Raw genomic sequence first — 20,088 nt, 5'->3', positions numbered from 1 at the left:
AATTGATGAATTAGTAACAACAGTTTAATCTCTTTAGTTACAAACAGGGTTTATTGGAGGACAGAGGGAGAAATACTGTTGTAAAGTGTGATGGCAACACTATTTCAGTGAGGAAGTCATGAAAGAAGAAAACTGCTTATGGGACTGGAGAGCTCTTTCTGTAGGTAAAGCACCTGCCATGTAAGCATGAGGACATGATTTTGAATCCACAAACCTGAATAAAACTGAGCATGCTAGTATACATCCATAATTCTAGTGTTCCAATGGTGACATGAGACAGAGACTGGAGACTCTCCAGAAGACTGAAGGACAGCTAGCCTGGTGGAGGAAAACAAAGAAAGCATCGCAACAATGTGAAAGGTGAGAACCAACATATAAGATGTCCCTCTGACTTCCACTAGCACTCTACAGCATGTGAGCACCCACACTTGTATACACAGACTTAAAGGAACACACATCGTATACACACACATGTTATAGTCTGTTTCTCTTGTCTCTGACATATTTATCTAGATTTTAAAATATGACTTCCAGGACATTCGGAGAAACAGTGGTAGGTATTGCCATCATAGTAGTCCAGCTATGCAAGGAATTCTTAAAGCTATGATACTTGTAAAGGAAAGCCCAGGCTGATTTTGTACAATGTTCAGCATTCAATAACAGAACTTTTCCTTCTAAACCAATACAAAAAAAAAATAGTAAAACAGAACTATTCCACTAGCATCAACAGAAGAATTCAGGTCTATATATTCTATATATGAGAGTCAGATTATTTGGGAATTTGGAAACAATGACACTGTTCATTGGGTTTTCCCCCTAAATATATAGAAAAAAATTGATTGAAGATGTACTATAGGCGAGTTTTTAATATATGTATTACCTTCTGTATTTGCATAAAACTTTTCTCTCCTAGTTACTAATTGTAGTACCTTAGATGTCATAGATGGTAAGTGTTTTATGCAGAATTAATAAACCATTAACAAGACATTATTTTCAAGTGTTCCAAAACAAAATTAAGAATTACTTATTTAGATTGTTATAAAAATGCCAATAGATTAGAAAGCTATAACCAGAAAACTAACTAAAACTATATACCAATTGTATAATACCTTCTTGTTGGCCACACAAAACATATTTGTTTGTAATGGCTTGATAATATAATTACCAAAAAAAAAAAATCACAGTTTTCAAGAATTTTGAACAGGAATACTCTGTTTACATCATTTATAGTCCTTTTCTCCCCACTCCTCCTGTGTCCCTACACTTCCCTTTAATCTATGACTTCTTTATTATTTTTACACACACATATGCTATATGTACATACATATTATATACATATACAACCTCTGAATCCTTTTAGTATTGTTCACATATACAAGGGCTGAGTACTTGAAATTGGCTAACCCACCAAGGGGCTCATTCCTGGGTAAGACTTTTCCATTTTCTTTTAAGATTTATTTTTATCATAAAATCAATATTATGTGTATCTGTCTGTGCGAGTATGTTGCAGGTATAGCGGTGCCCTCAAGGCCAGTGTTGACAGACACTTGGGAGGTAGAGTTACAGACCATTATGAGATGTCTGATGTAGGTGCTGGAAACTGACCTCAAGTTCTCTTGAATAACTATACACATTCTCAACCACTGAGCCTCCTCTCTGGCCCTTGATTCTCTTACTCTTAGCAACATTATATAGAATATCTGACTAACTGCTTTGGTTAATATCTCCCAAGCCCTTTGGGATTTCATAAAATAGAATTTTCTTTCTTTTGTGTGAGTCCCACTGCATAAGTAGATTGGAGGAGCAGGAAGCTCTATTGTGAAGCTGAACAGGGATGCTATTGTTCCTTCCTTGGTTCTTCCATTATCACTCTGATCATTTGTAGCCAGCAGGTGGAAGAAAAGAGAAGGGCTTCTTCTCTCCTCTTTATAATCACAGAACCTAGGACATCACAGATGCTAAATACGTATTGCAGGTAGAATGCATAAACAATTCAGGAGACAGCCTTTTCAGATGTTGCTTGTACTTTATATAGGAGGTTGTAATCCAGGCATAAAGATGAGCATATTGTCTCTGACCACGTCCCAGTTGCTAAAACTGTCTTTGATTTTATGTTGGTTGAAGATTTTTTTCTCTCAAAATGAAAAGGGCACTGTCAGTTTTTTAAAGAAATAAATGACTGAGATGAAACTGAGGAATTCAATCCTCCATGCTGAACTGAAAAATGAGAATTAGAACCTGGAGACACGGAAAGCTGAGGAAGTACTGTAGTAGCATGGATAGAATAATAAAGCCCTGACCAAGTTAGTAGGAATAAAGTGAGATAATGATGTAATGTGTACTAACTGACTTGTTGAATGAGCAGAAAAACACCATGCCAGATTGTTGTTTCATTTATTTTATACACATTTACATATAAACATATATTTAAATATGAGTGGTCATCAAGTTAACTGATGAATGTTTGTTGGCTGATTAAATCATTTCCTAATGGATTATGGCAATAAAGATTTAATTGTGAAGAAAAAGTACAGAATTCCATGTCTGTAGGCAGTCAGGGAAAGCAGAAGAAGAATCAAAGAAAATGAACACAAGAAATGTTTGAGGATTCTGTGTCTTGCACTGAGGAGTTTGAAGTCAACTATGACAACAAATTAAGCATCAAAAAAGGAAAAGCTGCATTTTAAAATATTTCCCTTTATGTATTTTGTTGTGTTCACCACAATTGTCAAATATTGAAATGAAAATAAAATCCTTAAATCAGTATTTCCATCTTGGTTGTGGTAACTGGTTTATACAATATATGTATTGGAAGAGCCGCTAACGATTTTACTTTGAATATATGGGGGAAAGGAACTGGTCACCAGTTAAACAAATATTGGAAATTAGCTCTTGTCAACTTTGGCCTGTATTACAGCAGGTAACCAATGCCCAGAAAGTCTAAGATACAAAATGAAAAATTCACTACTTTGATAAAGTGTCATTAATCCATGGAAAAGCAATTATCTACAATTTAAAGCTGCAAATATACACTGTGTTTTCATTTCCTGGTTGCCCAGACCCGAATAACCCAGAAACTATATTATTTACAATACTGTTTGAAAAATGGCTCAAGCATATTTCTAGCTAGCTCTTACATCTTAAATTAACCTATTTCTATGAATCTGTTTTCCTATGAGATTCTGGCATCTTTCTCCTTTGGCAGCTATATGGCATTGCCTACTCTCTCTATATATCTCTGTTCAGATTTCCCACCTGGCTTTACTCTGCAAAGCCATTAGCCAAAACAGCTTTATTCCTCAACCAATAAAAGCAACATATACAGAAGGGCATACCACAACATTTCATCTTTTCTATCTAATTAAAAAGAAAGGTTTTAACTTTAACATAACCAAATTACATAGGTACAAATTACATATATATGAAAGTAATCAAACAAAATTATAGTTATAATATTTAGTTCATTCACATTTAGCAAACTAAGGAAAGTAATCTATCATCTATCCTATCCTTGGAAGTCTAAAGTTTTACATCTAATTTGTCTTTTATCATAACTAAGGAAAATTAATTATAAATATATAGTCTTCAACTCCATCAAAGACCCCAGAAGAATATAATATTACCTAAGTAAACATGAAGTACATTTTTAGCAAATTCCAAAGTTCTAGAAATGACACAGACATTTCAATGCCTGGAAAGTCACCCAAAGTTCTTCTGTAACAATAGGGCATCCATTTTCAGTCTAGAGACCCATAGTAACTGGCAGACTTTTTCATGAAGCAGGAAATTTGAAAGATTGATTTGCTTATATTGGAAGCTTGTCAGTCACTTTCTTCTGTGCGCTGTAGAATGCCTGGCAGACTCTTTCATAAAGCAGAAACCCTGAATGACTGTTTCATCTTTTTTTGGCAAGATCGGCAGTCATTTTTCTGTGTGTCCTGCATATCCAGTTTATACAACATACCATCAAGCAGTCTAGGGAAGAACAGTTACTAGCCCAAATGGCTAGCCTTGTCACATTGAAGCCAAATTTCACAATGAGTTTCTTCAATGAACATGAACTTCTCTGAAGTAATTAGTGCCGGCAGAAGTAGACATGTCTCACTGTTGAGAAAAATCTAAGTTCTTAAAATCTTTTAAATTTGCCGGGCGGTGGTGGCGCACGCCTTTAATCCCAGCACTCGGGAGGCAGAGGCAGGCGGATCTCTGTGAGTTCGAGACCAGCCTGGTCTACAAGAGCTAGTTCCAGGACAGGCTCCAAAACCACAGAGAAACCCTGTCTCGAAAAACCAAAAAAAAAAAAAAAAAAAAAAAAAATCTTTTAAATTCTGTAGGTCTTTGAAGTGATGAAGATTATCTAACTAAAATATATCACTGTATACTGTATATTGAGGAACACTTCCTCATTGCTGGTGGGAATGTAAGCTGGATGTCAGTGTTGCGATTTCTCAAAAAATTAGGAAACAATCTTCCTCAAGATCCAGTAATACTACTTTTGGGTATATATCCAAAGGATGCTCAATTGTGCCACAATGACATGTGTTCAACTATGTTCATAGCAACTTTGTTTGTCATAGCCAGATCCTGGAAACAACCTAAATGCCTATCAACTGAAGAATGGATAAGGAAAATGTGGTACATTTACACCATGGAGTACTACACAGCAGAAAAAATAACATCTTGAATTTTGCAGGAAAATGGATGGAGCTAGAAAACATTATTTTGAGTGAAGTAACCCAGATACAGAAAAACAATTATCACATATACTCACTCATAGGTGGTTTTTAAACATAAATCAAAGAAAACCAGCCTACAAATCACAATCCCAGAGAACTTAGACAAAAATGAGGACACTAAGAGAGACTAGTAGAAAACAAAAAGATCTCCTGAGTAAATTGGGAGCATGGGGGCCTTGGGGCAGTGTTAATGGGGGGAGGGGGGAGGCAGAGAGGGGAATCAGAGAAAAATATAGAGCTCAATAAAAATCAATTAAAAAACAAACAAAAAAAAGAAAACCCAACTAACATGACTACAAGTTTGACTATTATAAATTACTATTAATCTGCAATTTTTAATTATGTGTTACATTTTTAAGTGAGCTATATAAGCATAATACCTTAAACAAGAATATAAATACACATGTAACAAAATTGACCTTAAATTTGTATGTATAAACCAAAATCCATACCAACGTAGAGTATTTATTGCTATATCATATCCTCTTCTTTTCTCTCTTTCTTTAAAAATTGACTGTAGCTATTAACCATTTATAACCAACCATTTTAAAATGAAAATAAACATTTATAAATAGTCATTTTGGGAATTTGGGTGTAGTTTTTGTCAACCTGTTTTCTCCTGTTTTTAGGATAAAGCACTTTTAAGGTTTATGGAGACCTTTCAAGGGGTCTTGTTCCCTCAAAGCACATTAGCCTAAAAGGAATCCTCAGGTTTCCATCCTCTGTGAAAACAAAAGCAGAACATTTTTTCCAAAGTGACATATCCTTAGACTCAAATTTTGAAGTTAAGATAGCTTTAAAATATACATGTTGGTTTAGTTTAGCAGCCTGTACAATCAAATGTCTCTGCAGTTAGCTAATTTGTAGCCAAAAACTTTAAAGAAAACACAATAATATTCATCATCCAGACTGTGTATATTCCATCTTTACAGGGCTTATTTTTTACTCTATTACTTTTCATAATTTATTTTATTATCTTTACTTTTTTGATCTACAATTATCTGTACTTTTATATTACTTTTACCGTCTTTAAAGTATTTTACTTTTAAAAACTATTTCTTTCTATAACTGCCTGTACACATTTTCTTTTTTCTTAAGCCTACGTATAATTTTTAAACACATTATAACTCATCTAGAGGTTTATTTTTGTCTGAATATGTCTTTATTGTACATCTGTAATCCTTTTTTTATCACTGCTTTAAACTGTTAAGTGGGCATGACTAGGACTAGAACTGCCATTTGGACTGTTGGTTCCACCCTGTTTGGCTTTCCAACATGGCAGAGGTTCACTTACCAACAACTCTGGGAGCCATGCTTACCATCTCAACTCTGGGAAACAGTCGGCCCATACCACCACCAAATAACTTGCAGCATGCTACCCACAAAGCCCATTTAAGTGCTCCATAGCAGGACTGCCCAAAAGATCCAGAGCCATTGTTGTCAACAGCGCAAACCAGGAAACTGTCTCTTAAACAAGCTGCACAGATTTTGGTGCTGACTCAGTTTTGTTGAGTCAGAGAGCCATCTTTTAAAGAAACCGTGCCTCTGCTTGCAGCCAAGAAACAGAGCTTAACAGAAAAATATGTGGCTACTAAAAACTTCTAATTGACTCCTGTTTTTGTGAATCTAGAGCCCTTTTTGAAGCTTTCTTAGACTTTATGTAGATATTGTTGCCCCATATTGGGTGCCATTATGCAAAAAGAGAATACATTTTTTTTTTGTTTCCCAGCCACCCAGACCCAAATAATCACACAGAAACTTTATTAATTATAATACTGTTGGCCGATGGCTCAGGCATACCACTAGCTAGCTCTTACATCTTAAATTAATCAATTTCTTTTAATCTATATATTGCCACGAGGCTGTGACTTACCCGTGACATCTTTCTTCTTCAGCAGCTACATTGCATCTGCCTACTCTCTCTATATCTCTCTTCAGATTTCCTACTCAACTTTACTTAACCAAATGCTGAAAAAAAACCTTTGTTCATCAGCTAATAAAAGCAACACATATACAGAAGGACACTCCACATCATAAAGCCTTTTGCATCTTTCTAGATGTATGGGCAACAACAACAGAGACAAAGAAGTAGCAGAGAACATAAAGGCCTCTTCCCTGGTGGTGACAGCCACTGTAAGGAACTATTTGCTGACTGGCATATTAATGATCAGTTTCTTCAATGAAATTCTTCCTGATGTTCTCAAGACTTGTCTCAAACTGGGCATCATTTTTGCATGTTTCTATAAAAACAATTAGCTTGGCTCATATCCTGACATTCTTGGTCAAATTCCCTTATCAGAATTGATCTCTGTAAATATGCAATCACCCATATACATTTTCACTTTTAGTAAGGCTACTAATGTTGCAGAGAAATAGAGAAAGAGAAATTGCGAGGTCAATATCACACATACATACATATATGTACATATGAATTTCACATATTAAATATTTTATATAAGTACATGATACACATTAGTTTTATAATATTTTTAATTAATTCTAATCAAAGTGTTTTTTTAATGTTAAGGCTTCTTAAATTGATAGATAAATGGCTAGATAGGTGGAAAGACAGCTACACAGATTTATAAACAGAAGTGGGTACCTCAAACAGAAATTCCCAGGGAACAGACCTTGATATGGAAATAATTGTTTCACAGAAATAATAAGTAAGTCTTGTTCCTGGAAAGAAGGACAAACAGAAATATTATGCATTTAGTCAAGTAGAGTAAAGTAGTGGGACTGGGTGGAACACAGGAAAGCTTCTGGCTAAAGCTTTACTCTGTGAAGCTGTGTCGCATTGCCTGTCTAAAATATCACATGGTCTAATAAAGAGTTGAATGGCCAATAGTGAGGCAGGAAAAAGAAAAGAGGGACTGGTGGACAGAAAGAATAAATAGGAGAAAAGAAAGAGAAATTAGGAGTGAGAAAAGAAGGATCCAGCCATACAGCCACACAGCCAGCCACAGAGTAAGAGTGAAAGTAAGATTACAGAAGTAAGAAAAGGGAAAAGCCCAAAGGTCAAAGGTAGAAGGGATAATTTAAATTAAGACAAGCTGGCTAGAAACAAGCCAAGCTGGTACGGGAGAATTGTCTGTATTCTGTCAATTAGATTTTAAATAAATGTTGATTGGCCGATAGCTAGGCAGGAAGTATAGGTGAGAAAACCAGGCAGGAAGTAGAGGTGGGACAATGAGAACAGTAGTATTCTGGGAATAAGGAAGCTCTCTCACAATCCTACTCAGATATGGAAGAAGCAAGATGTGACCTACCCCGCTGAAAAAGGTGCTGAGCCATGTGGCTAGTATATACTAGAATAATGGGCTAATATAAGTTCCAAGAGTTAAGAAGAAGCCTGAGCTAATGGGCCAATCAGTATATAACTTATCGAGACCTCTGTGTGATTTTCTTTGGGGCTTACCAGCTGTGGGAACTGGGCAGGTCAGAAATCCCAACAAGCAGGCTTTCATGTTACACCAAGCTAAGGCCAGAAATTTATAAGAAAGAATTTGACTCTCTGTGTGATTTATTTGGATACTGGTGGCAGATTCCCAAAAATAGCCAAAAGAGTAGAGTTTTAAAAAGTAAAGAACAACCAATAACACATATACATCTATAATATGTATGTGTACATCTATAGAAAATCTATATTAATATGCCTATACATACAGATTAAAAGATGAAGTGTTTAGAGTATCAATGCTTCAGTACAAGCATTGAAAAGGATCTTTTGTATGTGGGTGTTTATATAAATGTCTATCTATAGGGGGTGCATACATAGCTGGTACATATACCCCTATATGATATGCATATGGAACACACAGGTACCACCCACCTTTTTGCTTGTGTTTTTAAGACATGATCTCTCAAAGGCCTGGGACTTGTCAAGGAGGGCAGGTTGGCTGGCCACATGGTTCCATGATCTGTTTCTGACTTACTGCCACTGGAATTAAAATCATGTAGCACCAGGACTGGGTTTGTTAATATTGTTGTTTTAAATAAGGGTTCTCATGAACAAACTCAGATGCTCATAAGGTACAAACTTACAAACCAAGCACTTTCCTCAACGCTGAAGGATTATTTTTGTAAAGAAAGCAGAAACTTTCATATTTAAATTGTTTTTTAAAAAAAAACTAAAAATTGTAAATACTAGGAAATACTAAGTAAATTACCAATACATTTGTACACCACATAATGTTTTGAAAAAGGTAAAAAAATTTCAAGGTCATTTTTTCAATTTCCTTTCCAATTCAACTTTTATTATCTATTTTGATTAAAAGAAAAGCATCTATGAAAAAATGCAAACTCACAAAATTGGCCACATTGACAATGAACTTCAACTAAAGTTTTTCATGTTTAAGTTTTTCCAAAAGCCTATTTATTAGAAAAACAATTAGTTAAGATGATTAAGACATTGCTCCACAGACTCAAAAAAGGAACATGGGATGTACTCACTATATTTGGTTTCTAGCCATAAATAAAGGACATTGAACCTATAATTCGTGATCCCAGAGAAGTTAAATAAGAAGGTGAACCCAAAGAAAAACATATAGGCATCCTCCGGAATATTAAACTTCATCAGGCGATGAAAGGAGACAGAGACCCACATTGGAGCACCAGACTGAAATCTCAAGGTCCAAATCAGGAGCAGAAGGAGAGAGAGCACGAGCAAGAAACTCAGGACCGCGAGGGGTGCACCCACACACTGAGACAATGGGGATGTTCTATCGGAAACTCACCAAGGCCAGCTGGCCTGGGTCTGAAAAAGCATGGGACAAAACCGGACTTGCTGAACATAGTGGACAATGAGGACTACTGAGAACTCAAGAACAATGGCAATGGGTTTTTGATCCTACTGCACGTACTGGCTTTGTGGGAGCCTAGACAGTTTGGATGCTCACCTTACTAGACCTGGATGGAGGTGGGTGGTCCTTGGACTTCCCACAGGGCAGGGAATCCTGATTGCTCTTTGGGCTGATGAGGGAGGGGGACTTGATTGGGGGAGGGGGAGGGAAATGGGAGGTGGTGGTGGGGAGGAGGCAGAAATCTTTAATAAATAAATAAATAAATTTTAAAAAAATAAAATTAAATTAAAATTAAAATAAAAAGTTTAGCAAAGATAAAATTTTATTCCCATCTAAACTTTGCTGGTAGCACCAATAAGACATTTTGATTTCTCAGACCGCAGGCATTGTTTGTCCAGGATTGAATAAACTGTGTAGCTAAGGATACATGTATATATATATTTGTATATATGTATTTGTATATGTATCTGTATGTACATGTGTGTTCATGTATATATACATATATATGTATGTGCGTGTCTCAGATATATAGATATATAGCAGAAAACCAAAAATGCAATTTATAAATAGTAAAAATGTGTGAATTATTTGTTTATATCATTGATTAGGGATCCAGGAAGGCAGAAAAGCTGATATGCATTATATTTGTTGCAAATTAGAAGCAAATGCCTTAGCCTAGAATTCGCTTACCAAGAGAAAGCTTTCTGACTTACTAGCTTCAGCATCAGAGCCGACTGTGCATCCTCTGTGTCCATCTTAATTTACGTGTTGGCACAGAGACCCACTGTACCCATGCTTCAGCCACCCTGCTCATCTTCTGAACTCACTGAACTCAGCCTTGCTGGGCTGCCTTCCTGGCTTGGACTTATTTTCTGAAACATTTGTCATTGTTTTTGTTAGTACTTTGGTTCCTTCTTCAGTTTTGTATAGCTCTAATTTTTTCAGCATGGGTTGTCTTCTGTTTTGCAGGTTATATAAATTTCAGAGAATGCCTATGCCATGCTACAGTATGACACTTAGCTTCTCCTCTTATATATGAAAATCAGAAATAAAATGTCTAAACACATTATTTGATGGACTAAGAAAAAAGGTGTACTCAAGTTTGTTCACAGAAGAACCAACAACCCACGAGTACCTTTCATCTCATGTCTACACTGATGGAAAGTCACCTGCACACATCCCTCACTCAGTCTTACAAATCAGAACAGTACTTAATTACTATAGAGAACACTGAAGCAAAGGGTATTTCTGGAGCTTTCCTCTTCTAGATGCTTTAAGGATTATACTCTCCTAAATAAGAAAGCATCTCACAACTGATGTTGAAGTTATTTTCTGATGTATAGTTTCTGACACAGCATGCTGTGGTTGATTGGGCCAATGGATTTCCCCCCTTTAGGAAAAAAAAAACTGCATAGCAATAATTACCTAATTAAGATTTGCATAATTATGATTACCAAATTCCAAGAGAACTGTTGTAGTAACAGTATAACAACCTATCTAAGGCCAATTAGCTTGTATTTCCTTTCTGATTTAATTTATTTTAATTTAAAAGAGCTATAAACAGGATATGTCTAGTTGGTGATTTAATTAGTTACAATATATTAAGAGATTAGAAATTGCTATGATACTGACAACCTCAATGTCCTTCAAAGTGATGTCTTTATTTCTTATTTCCAAAAAGGCTAGAATTAGTGCTATTTTCATAACTAAGGTCATATCCCAAATTAACTCAACATTTCACAGAGCTATAATTCAAGGGTGCTATTTCAATGACAAAGGAAAGAACAGGATAAATTAGTTTTTATTCAAATGGAAACAGCATAATGCCTTTGATGGTTATACTGGAAACAAAAACGCTAAATGGAAACTCCATTTACTTTCTAGAATGAGTAGACACATTCAAAGACATAGGAATATGACCAAAAAGAAGGTTTGAGATAGATTTTGTTCAAGGCTGTGCATGAAACTGACAAGAAGAAAGTGATATGAAATTGTGTGTGCTTCACAATCCAAACCAAAGATACTGAGATAATTCAAAAAAGATGAAACCATCACACCAAGACCATCTGGGGTGATAAGAATCTAAAAGCTTTGTCTCATCTCTTCTATATCTGTATTTAGATGTGTGCTGGTATATAAGGATTAATATAGTGAAAAGGCCCATTTTACCAAAAGCAATCTACAGATTCAAGGCAGTTCCCATCAAATTACTAACACAGTTCTTCACAGACATTGAAAAGACAATTTTCAGTTTTATATGAAAACAAATAAAAAACAGGATAGCTAAAAATAATCCTAAATACAAAAAAAAAAACTGCTGGAGGTATTATCATCTCTAGTCTCAAGTTTTTACTACAGAACAATAGTAATAAAACAACATGGCATTACATAAAAATGAACAGGTTGTTTAGTGGGATTGAACCGAAGACATGAACATATGTTTGCACAACTTTGGCCCACTTATTTTTGACAAAGAAGCTAAAATGAACACTGTGGAAAAGACACTTTGTTCAACAAATGGTCAAACTGGATGAGTACATGTAGAAGAATCCAAATAGATCCATAGTTATCACCTTGCACGAAACTCAACTCCAGATGGATCAACGACTTCAACTTAAGGACATATACACTCAATCTGTAAGAAGAGAAATGGGGAATAGCCTTGAAATCATTGCCTCAGAAAAGACTTTCTGAACAGAACACTGACAGCACATGCACTAAGATTAACAATCAATAAATGGGATCTCTTGAAACTTCAAATCTTCTGCATGGCAAAGGACACACACCATCATATGTAAAAGGAGGCAGCCTACAGATTTGGAAAAGATCTTTACCAATCATGTATCTGATAGAGGACTAATATCTAAAATATAGAGAGAAATAAAAAGAAAACTAGATACCAAGAAAACAATCCAATTTTAAAAAGTGGAGTAGAAAACTAAACAGAGAGTTCTCAAGAGATAAAAGACAAATGACTGAGACCCACTTAAAGAAATACTCAACATCCTTAGTCATTAGGGAAATGCAAATTTGAGATTTCACTTTAAGTCAATCAGAACGGCTAACATCAGTAAAAGAAATGACAGCTCATCTTGTTGAAGGAAGGGAGTAAGGGAAAGACTCATCCGTTACTGTTGAGAATTTGAACTTGCACAGCCACTACAGAAATCAGTGTGGCAGGTCCTCAGGAAACTGGGAATAGATTGACGTCACAATCCAGCTATGCCACTCTTGTGAATACTGAAAGGACATTTTATCCTATCGCAGAGATACTTGAGCATCTCTGATCATGGCTAAAACTGGAAACCACCTATATGTCCACCAACAAAAGACACAATGAAAATGTGATGCATGTTCACAAGATTAAAAAAAAAAATTAAATTTGCACATAAATGGATTCAGCTAGAAGAAAATTATCTTGAGTGAAGTAAACCAAACCCCAAAAGACAATACAGTATTACTATCTTATATGTGTATGCTAGCTTTGATGGCATGCTAGAGTCCCTATAACCACAGAGGTTGCATATGGAGTAAAGGGACTGGGAGGAAGGAGAGGCTCTCCCAAGAAACGGGGAAAGGACTGTATAGTCATGGAGAGACAGGTAGAGACAAATAGGAGAATCAAATGCAGAAGCAGAGAAAAAGGGAATAAGGGAAAGAATATGAGGATGTACAATTAACACTAAGGGCCATTTGAAGGGCCATATGGAAACCTATTATTGTATAAACTTCTTAAATATATATGCATCTGAAAGAAATCTAAATGGAGTCACTGAATAATAGCAGAGAGAATGCCCCAGGTAGGCATCTTTTACTACCATGTGACATATCCAGTGATGGGTAATATATAGCTAAGTTTGGCCCAAAGGGATCCCATGGAAATCCCCAAATATCTCAGGCTATTGTCAAGGCTATTGGTTGATCTCCACAAACTGATGGTAAGGCACTATTGTTGAAACAATACTAACATATCCCATTTAACATGGAGAAATTGAGCAGATGCTGGTGCCTAGTGTGTCACCTCTACAAACTAATATGAATAGTACTAGAAGGTAATTTGAAAGCTATTGGAGGAGAAAGGTAAACACCAACCCCATTATAAACCCTCTGTTTTACAATGATAACCTGCTTACATGATATGCTGGTACAATAGGATTACAAATACTGTGGGAGTATCCATTCTGATTGGATTTAAGGCCCAGTCCATGAGATGAAACCCACTCCTGACTCTGTTAAGGCAGCCAAGTACCTGAGACCAGATAGGTAAAAGCCTAGGAGAAAACCACATACTGTTGTTCTGCCAGAGGAACAGAACAAAAAAGTGACTCCTAACTAGATTCTGCAATATTTATTGATGAATGCCTTATTCAACCATCATCAGGAAAGCTTTCTCTTGTGGTAATGAGACTAATACAGAGACAGACAACTGGACAATATGCATAAAATAAAATACTATCTAACAGTTCTAAATGGGATGTGTTTATTACAATCCTCCCCTCGGGGTTCAGAAAACCATGGAAAAGAGGAAACAGAAGGATTTGAGAGCCAGAAGGGATGGAAGACACCAAAGAAATAGTGTCACTTGGATACCACACAACTGACACACATATGAAATCCAAAATACAGTGAAAGCATGCGCAGGGCCTGCACAGGTTCAAGCCAGACAGAGTTACAGCATTGGGAGGGAGAAGTGGACATGAGCTGCCAACCCTAACCAAGAAGGTATCTTTAACTGATAAAATTACAGGAAAAAATTAAAAAAAAAAAAGGTTTTCTCTTATGGAGTTTCATAGGCTAATACAAATCAAACTAAAGGGGAGGCCCCATGACCACCAATACATGGCCAACACAAAATGCACTCCATGGTATTTTTATTGATACTTTATCTCATATTGCTTTGCTTAGGCATCTTTTTCTTACTGGTCTTTACTTATATATTATGATTTCTGACTTTGGTTTGTGTGTGTGTGTGTGTGTCTATGCGTATATGCTTTTTGTTCTTATGTTTTTTCTATTATTTATAATGTTATTTTATTATATATTATTTTATTATTTTGATTTCTTTTTGTTTCTTATTTTCAATTTTTTTATTCTAATTGTTTCCTCTGCTTCTTTGTTTTCTAAAGAGAGAGATAAAGAAGGCATGATTTGGGTGAGGTGGGGAAGGTGGACAGCCATGATGAGAACACACTGTTTAAAGTTTATTTTCAACAAAAAACACATGTTTATCAAATCAAGAAAAATAAGTGTATATAATTATATCAAGCAAAAAAAAAGTGTTGGCTTTATAGCTATCAAACCTGTGGCCATATCCCCTCATGTTTGCTAAGACAATGACACAGTCAATGTTCACACCTGTCTGCTCTCGACCTTGTCCTTCAGTTGTATCCTTCCCAGCATTGCTGGTCATCTGGTCACCCACGTCCGACTCCTCAGTCACTGTTTTTGTTAGATGTACATATGTCTTGATCTGCTGCTTCATTGTCTCTTCAGAATCAGTCTGACATATTACTCCTGCTTGCTTTCACTGAGGAATGGATGGCCTCTCTGTGGTGATGCATTTAGGTAAAGTAAGTAAATAAATAAAAAGTTCCTATTAAATTCAAGAGAATTGCATTCACTTTTTTGAGAGCCATCAATGTTTAACATTTCTCAAGGACGATGGGTTCATGCCGTTTTTACGAAGCTGTCATCAGTGACATTTTAAAGATATTTGTCCTGAGCATTTCAAACTATGAGAAAACTTTGGTATTTAAGCAAAATATCACTGAACAGGCCCTGCTCAATGCACCATTATTAAATCTTTTAACATCTATTACCTTCCTAAGTATTTGTTTCCTGTTTCTCATCTGTTTTTATATATGCCTAATCATTTTCTATTTCAACATGTTTACCTGCAAAATAATCATAGATGCAAAGAGTCCAGATGCTAAAGTTGAACCCTAGATAGTGATGAGGTGAACAACACTTGCTCATATGGGTTGTCATTAATTCCATTGTTTTCACCTTTTGTCCTTGACTGCTTTCACTGAAATATACAACACTCCCACTGCCTCTCAGGGAGACATCACCATCCTCATTTCTTCTCCCCTTGATATTTTACTCAAAATATGTCAGAAATGCAATACTCACTTTAATGAGAAATTATCATCACCGCTGAGTTGTTAGGCAAAAAAACAAAACAAAACCAAAAAAAACCACCTTTTTTTCATAGTTGATTAAGCTATTTTTAGTACTGGAAACTATTTGTTTAAGATTGATAACATAGGATTTGGTTAAAACTATAATGTCTTTTCTTTATTCTATCAAGTAAAAATAATTTCTCTGTGCCTTTTGGTTTACTACAACTTTTTCTTTCTTGAATTCTGTTCATTTTTATCTTACACTGCTTCTATAGATTCTAATGCTGGCTTGCATATTCATAAGGTTGGGTGATTGTCATAAAAACAGTAGCATTCTTTTTAATTTTGTATTTAATTAACATCATTTTCATTTATTTTACATTCCAAACAATTTCCTCTCTCTCCTCTCCTCCTGTCCCCTCCTCTTTCCCATCTACCCCTCTCCCCATGTGCTCTTTCTCCAATTCCATTCAGAAAGAAGCAGGCCTTCAATGGGCTTGCATGCAAAAAAAAAATTGCACAAAGTATGAAAGATCTCTTGGGTGAACTGGGGGGAGGGGATTGGGGAAGGGAAATAGTAGCATTCTTTTTCTTTTCTTTCTTTCTTTCTTTCTTTCTTTCTTTCTTTTTTTTTTTTTTTTTTTTTTTTTTGGCGGGGGGGATTTCGAGACAGGGTTTCTCTGTGATTTTGAAGCCTGTCCTGGAGCTAGCTCTTGTAGACCAGGCTGGCCTCGAAATCACAGAAATCCGCCTGCCTCTGCCTCTGCCTCCCAAGCGCTAGGATTAAAGAGGTGTTCACCACCACCGCCCGGGGGGAAATAGTAGCATTCTTAAGAGCTTCATTTAACATAATATAAAGAATGTTGGATTAAATGTGTAATCAATTTGTGGGTGCACCCCTCATGGCCCTGAGTTCCTTGAGACAATGGGGATGTTCTTTCGGGAACTCACCAAGGCCAGCTGGACTGGGTCTGAAAAAACATGGGATAATACCGGACTCACTGAACATAGCAGACAATGAGGACTCCTGAGAAGTCAAGAACAATGGCACTGGGTTTTTGATCCTACTGAACATACTGGCTTTGTGGGAGCCTAGGCTGTTTGGATGTTCACCTTAATAGACCTAGAAGGAGGTGGGAGGTCCTTGGACTCCCCACAGGGCAGGGAACCCTGACTGCTCTTAGGGCTGATGAGAGAGGGGGAGTTGATTGAGGGAGGGGGAGGGATATGGAAGGCCGTGGCGGGGAAGAGACAGAAATCTTTAATAAATAAATTAATTAATAAAAAAATTTAAAAAAAATGTGTAATCAAAAGCAGTGACTCACACTGCTCTTTGTCATTTTCTATTTGCTTTTTATATTTACTTTTTTAAAAAAGTCCTTAGTAAGGAAAGAAGTTCTGAGGGGGTGTATAATTCCTTTCCCTGAAGCAACATTTTTGGACTGACAGGAGCTCTGTGTTTCTTTCTTGTTTCATGGAAACAATCTAACTCTGACAGTGTGGGAAAAGAACATGTGATTACAGAAAAAAGTAAACAAATCATCTTAAAGCAGTTGGGATATGTGTGTGTTTGTATGAGTATTATACGGTTGTGAGAATAATTACCGTTTTTGAACAGCTTCTACATGACAGCATATTTTCTATAGTTTCTTGTTTTGAATTAGGAACTTAATATCTTTCATTCTAAACTCCAAATCAAGGAAAATGGAGAACTTAAAACCACAGATGTTCATGACTTAGCAGTTTCAACATGCACACTATTTTCAGATCATTTAAAACACATTTTGCTCAGAAATTTTTTTATTTATTTATTTTATTCTCTTTTAATTAAAATTTCCACCTCCTCCCCGTTTCCCATTTCCCTCCCTCTCCTCCCACATATTGCCCCCTCCCCCACTCCCCTCCCCCACTCCCCACTCCTCTTCCCCTCCCCCCACTCCATTCCTCTCTCTCTCTCTCTTTCTCTCTCTCTCTCTCTCTCTCTCTCTTGATACTGAAGAGCAGTCCAAATTCCCTGCCCTGCGGGAAGACCAAGGTCCTCCCACTTCTATCTAGGTCCAGGAAGGTGAGCGTCCAAACAGGCTAAGCTCCCACAAAGCCAGTTCACGTATCAAGATCGAAACCTAGTGCCATTGTCCTTGGCTTCTCATCAGCCTTCATTGTCCGCCATGTTCAGAGAGTCCGGTTTCATCCCATGCATATTCAGTCCCAGTCCAGCTGGCCTTGGTGGGCTCCCAATAGATCAGTTCCACTGTCACAGTGGGTGGGTGCACCGCTCGTGGTCCTGACTTCCTTGCTCATGTTCTCCCTCCTTCTGCTCCTCATTTGGACCTTAAGAGCTCAGTACGTTGCTCCAAATTGGGTCTCTGTCTCTATCTCGATCCATCACCAGATGAAGGTTTGGCAAGTTCCCAGTTTTTGTCTGACAATCTTGTCTACTTCCCCTATCCAGGCGGATGACTATACGTTTTTCTTTGGGTTTACCTTCTTATTTAGCTTCTCTAGGATCACAAATCATGAAATTTAGGGTCAACTTACCCCAAGATCCAGTAATACCTAACTCTTGGGAATATACCCAAGAGATGCCCTATCATATGACAAAAGCATTTGTTCAGCTATATTCATAGCAGCATTGTTTGTAATAGCCAGAACCTGGAAACAACCCAGATGCCCTTCAATGGAAGAATGGATGAAGAAAGTGTGGAATATATACATATTAGAGTACTACTCAGCGGTAAAAAACAATGACATCGTGAAGTTTGCATGCAAATGGATGGAAATAGAAAACACTATCCTGAATGAGGTATCCCAGACCCAAAAAGAGGAAAATGGGATGTACTCACTCATAATCGGTTTCTAGCCATAAATAAAGGACATTGCTCAGTAATTTTATGATGAGTTGAAGACTTGTGGATGAAGAATACTGCAACAGTTAGTGTTGTTTTTCAACAGGACAGAATCTAAAATTACCTAGTCCTCCGGGCAGACTAGGGAAGGCCTCTAGATCCAGGTTAGCCTCTGAGAATGTCTGTGAGCAATTGTGTTGATTGGGTTTTTCACAAGGCAAGACCTGTTTTAACTGTGGACCAGATCATTTCTTGAGCAAAAATCTTGAACTGGATAAAGAAGAGAGAGGAACCTGAACAGGCATTCATTGTTTTCTGCCTCCTTGCTGTGCATGCAGTTTGGCCAGCTGCTTCAGACTCTTGCTGTGTTGTCTTTTCTGATATGAAAGCCTTTTCCCCAGAACTGTGACCTGAAATAAACCCTATCTCTCCTGACTTGCTTTTGTCAGGGTATTTTCTCACAACAATAGGAAAAGGAAATAAGGCCGGAATTAAAATCAAGACCCCAAAATGTGAGCCTTTTATAAGAAGGGTCATTAAAGAATCGGTAGTTATTGCAATGGCCCTACTCACTCAGAAATGAGTCAAAACAGGGTTCAGTAAGCACTGAACCCTGCTCAGTTTATATGTAGTCACATTGACATGGCCAACAAGTCAAAATGTTGGTCAATTCTGAAAACATTATGGATTTTATTCTTGATGACAAATAGGTTTAAATGGTACTATAAAAATATCAAGAAATTAATTGGTTAAGCATATTAGTGCCTTGTTTAGGGATTAATATGTATCAACAATAAATCACATAATTTCATACTTCATTTCTCTGAAGACAATTTAATAATTTAAGTTATCACTGACAGACATTACATAGAGACTGCTGTTTCTCTTTCTTTCTGCATCTCATATTAAGAAAACATGAGGTATTCTCCAAAGGAAAAATAGAATTTACAGCCCTTTATACTCAATTTCTGTTCAATAAAATATTATAATTTTCCTATCATCTTTCATTAAATAATTAATAAGAATCTGTGATATGAGCATCATATCTTCCCTCAAAGGGCTTGTAGTCTAGTACTCTATGGTAAATTAGAGCATGAAGGTGGTTGAGACAAAATAACTGTCTTAATTAATGTTCTGTTGCTAAGAAGAGACACCATGAAGAAAACAGCATGTAAAGAAAGCATTTAATTGGGAGCCTCTTGACATTTTTACAATGACTGTCCATGATTATTATGGTGAGAAACAGACAGGCATGACTCTGGAACAGTAGCTGAGAGTTTTATAACCTGATCTGACAGCAGCAGAAAGCTAGCTGAAGAAAAAGACACACACACACACACACACACACACACAGAGAGAGAGAGAGAGAGAGAGAGAGAGAGAGAGGCATGGGTTTTTAAAATGAAGTTTCAAAACCTCCAGTGATACATCTCTTCCAACAAGGCCACACATCTTAATTATTCTCTAAACAATCTACAAATTTAGGGGCTGGATGTTCAAATATTTGAGGCTACGGAAGCCATTCTCATTCTACCCACCACAGCGGATATGTCAGCAGTGCCAAGGGAGGACACACAGCTCT

Source organism: Chionomys nivalis, chromosome 3 (assembly GCF_950005125.1).
Source record: "Chionomys nivalis chromosome 3, mChiNiv1.1, whole genome shotgun sequence".
Taxonomy (NCBI): domain Eukaryota; kingdom Metazoa; phylum Chordata; class Mammalia; order Rodentia; family Cricetidae; genus Chionomys; species Chionomys nivalis.
The sequence above is the reverse complement of the archived record's forward strand: the minus strand, read 5'-3'. Positions refer to the sequence as shown.